The following is a 3,926-nucleotide window of genomic DNA, read 5'->3' as shown; positions in this document are numbered from 1 at the left end:
ATCAAGTCTGAAGTATAAGACTTAGTGCTACATCTTGTACCTACTTCATTTAAAGGTAAAGAAAAAAGAACCATCTAGAAATCCTAATAACATTAACACAGAGGAGACCAAGATGCAAGTGTTAACTTGGATTTCTTGTGCCTTATGCTGCTGGAGATATCAAGTTTCTAATTCAAGTGATAATATAATTTTTTCCTTCCTTTGGGAAAATGTTACCACATTGCTGTGTGAGTAACTTGTCCCCAACCAATTTCCAGAACAATATCTAACATCAGCTTGTAAAGTTCCCTCCATTGAAATTCAGTAGTGAAGTTCACTACAGCAAGGGTATCTAGGGCCTGATCACTTGTCCATTGAAATGGAATGATAATCTTCTATTCATTTCATTATGCATGAAATTAAGATAGAATCTAGGAAAGATATCATTTTTGAATAGATTATTGTTCTGAAAAAGTCTTTTTTTTTTTTTTTAAACTGTAATTACTTGTATTGCTTCAATATATCCATCAGTCTTAAATGATTATTTTATACTGATAATGAAAATATTATTTGCTTTTAATATGACCCATTATAAGCATTTTACTCCAACCATTCTAAGTGTTCTTTTCAAGCTCTTCGTGTCACCATTGTACATAGGAATTTTTGGTGTGGTTTTTATGCGTGACCAAAATGTGCAGTAGATAGATAGTTGTTAGTGTCTGTAATGTGGATTAATTCCACAATCTTAAGTAAACTTTTTTTTTTTCCCTGCAAAGGTGAATTTTGCTATTGCTATGTAAGTCTATTGTGTCAGAGGAGCAAAGCTGTTGATTACATTTAGATATGAATTTGGGGGAACATTATAAAAAACGTTTAGCCCTGTTAATATTATGAAGATAATAGCTGTGATTTTGAATTGAAGCAATGAGAATCACTCTGATTTCTGTTTACATTATAATTTCACGGGGGGGGGGGGAGGAGAGAGAACTAAGTCATTTTCATTCTTTTATGGGACAAGAAGATAAGAGCTTTGAACAATTTTTAGGTAAGAAGACAAAACTTTTCCCAGTCTTACTGTTAGGCTTTCATGTGCTTTAAAATAGACATTCCAGGACCACCTTTTGCTGCTTCCAAATGAGGATGTGTCTTTGGTAACTTTTGATGCAATTTCATAGCCAGATAGAAGGTGGGTGTTTTTCTTTTGTTTTGGAAGGAGGGGTGATGGGGGTGTCACAGGGAGAGACACTGTGTTTGTTTTTGTTGTTGTTGTTTTTTAGCTGTATCAAACAATGTCATCTTGTTTGACAGCAAGATGACATTTCTCCTTTTTGTAGAAACTTAATATCTTTAAAAAATGTCAGAAAATTGTTTGTTTTCACTCCCTGCATTAACATCCCTTAATATGTTCATGTGAGTCCCAGGTTGACGACCTATGTCTGTCTCCTAGCGAAACAGCTTCCACATTACAAAATGTATCTTCACAATTGGCACTGACACCATTTCTTGAAGTGCTATCAGTGACATGAAAGAGCAGACAAGGAACTGATGTCCTCTTTTGTCCCTCTAAAATAATAGATAATGCCTGAAATACAGGCACAAAGAAGTATTTGAACCCTTGCTTTATTGCTCCCTGTGTGACCTTAGCTTTGAGACCTTTTTATAACGTCCACCTGCCTGAGTACAAGAGGATAAAATAAACTACAGATACTAAATTTTTGAGTAATGTTGCTGTTCTTCCATTGAGAGAGTTGCAACAACTGTTTGATGCCTTTTTTCTCTTTGGGCCAAGTGTTTGATGTCTTCATGAAATAGCACTGTGCAGAAATGTACACAGCATGCTCATCCCCAGCACATCTGCCCTATGTGCTGGAGAATGATTGTTCATTTGATATAGAAATTAAAAGCTGCAGAACGTAAGAAGAACACTTGATTTACTTTTGTCTGTGTAAGAAGGTTTTCAAGGTCAACTTTTCTGGGTATGGGATGTTGAAGTACCCGTTTGTGTTACTGGACACAGCATTCAGAATCTTATTTTCATTTGCTTCAAATTTTGCCTCTCTATAACTACTTGAGCGGAATTACTTCGGAAAATTCTGAAACTATTCACTCATTAGCAGAGAAAAACTATTTGCTAGTCTGAATTTAAAATAATTATGAAATCTTACTGTCAAATAAGTGGTCAGAGTTTGGCAGAGAGGGGCTGCTGCATCAGGGCTGTGACCTTTGCCTTCTCTTGAAAATTTGCCCCAAATTGTCCGGGTTCAAACAGCTAAACATAGACTTTTTATTTTTCATCATTGCTGTTCTATGAAGAGTTTTTCTAGCCTTCCTTTTTGTAGAAAAGGAAGCTTCAGATCTTGTAGTGAAGATGTTGCCTGTTCCTGGCTGAAAGGGGAAAGGAGAGGAAATCTGCCTGATGTAGACACAAAGAGAACAAGAACTAGGTATGCTTAGAAAAGAAGGGTGGGAGAGCTGTGGAGAGGAACCCGCAATAGAGAGTACTGTGGCAAGAATTTGGTAAACAAAACTTGCTTCTATATAACTTTTTGGAGGGAGATACAAGCTTCTTGTGCCTGATTTCTGAGTTGGCCAGGAATTGCATTAAGTGTGTCATTATGCTTCAGCTAATAAATCCTCCCGCAAAATAAATGAGAATTAATTGGGCAGGGTGTCTTAGATTAGATAAACCAGATCTGGGACCTAGGAAAGTTGGTTTATCAGAATGAGCCAAGATAAGTCAGGTATAAGGTATAGTCTGGAAAATAAATCAAGTTAAAATGGAATTAAACACTGCTTATATGGTCAGAATGTCTAAATGAAAATATTTTTGACATTTATCAATGTGTCGGTTTTTAAATTGTAATACAATCTTTTTATTTCAACACTGGATGTATGGGTCTATATGCGTATGTACCCTTCAAAATCAAATCTGCTGTTGCATAGGCTTTTTCTGTAACTTTTAAAGTGAAAAATGGATTTATAGAGTACAATTCAGGATGGGAAGTATGTGATAATGGACATACAACAAGTATATGAGAGACTGAAACACTGTGAAATCTGGCTTTATCATCATCTTGCTGTGTTGTGTTATGGAACTGTTTGGTTTTATTTCCTCTGTATGGCACGATTTATTTAATTTCCAGGACTCTTTTGCCTACATGTGGTGGTTGCTGTGTGAGGCAGATTGATACAGAATTTCACTGGAGAGAAACCTACATGGCTCCTAACTGAGCAATTTATTTTTGCTGTTAAGTTATTGGACCATTTTTCTTAAAAGAATACACTTGTCTTTTATGTCTGAAAAGTATCTTCTTGCATGTGTTTGAGGTAGTCAAAAAGTATGATACAAGTTAATTACTTGTAATATTCTAATTGGCTACCCAAGGAAATGTGGTAAATTGTTTAAATTTTCTACTAATAATTTAGACAAGAGACTAAATATCTCTTGATATAAATGTATTTCAGTATCCCTAAAGAGGGTGCTTAATATAGATATGTTCCTCACATGTCTCTCAAATCTAAATATTGATGAGTAGTGTTTTCAGTCTTTTTAACATGAATATTCCTAACCTACAAAAGGTCATAACAGAAATACCATTCTACATGTAAAGGCAGATAGCAGCTTTGCCAGAGGAAAGTCATAGAACTTTAAAAGCAATAGCATACTTCAATGGTATTTTTTCAAAATATCAGGACTGTATACTCATACTTTTCTACTGTACATTTGAATCTTGTTTCCTGGGCACTATTACATATTTTATTAAGTTTGCAGTCTCCCACTGCAACAAAGTTATGAATACATTCCAGGATTTCAGTGTGTAACATGGGTTATGCAGCATAGCATACTCATGGAAAGTATCTATATCACATACTGATAATTTAATATTCACCAATCATATGCTAATACAATGAATTCTCTCTCTGTACAGCAGGAGGTAGTTCATAGC

The sequence above is a fragment of the Anser brachyrhynchus genome (assembly GCF_964034855.1).
Source record: "Anser brachyrhynchus genome assembly, chromosome: 4".
In the NCBI taxonomy this organism is placed as follows: domain Eukaryota; kingdom Metazoa; phylum Chordata; class Aves; order Anseriformes; family Anatidae; genus Anser; species Anser brachyrhynchus.
This window is presented reverse-complemented; position numbering follows the sequence as displayed.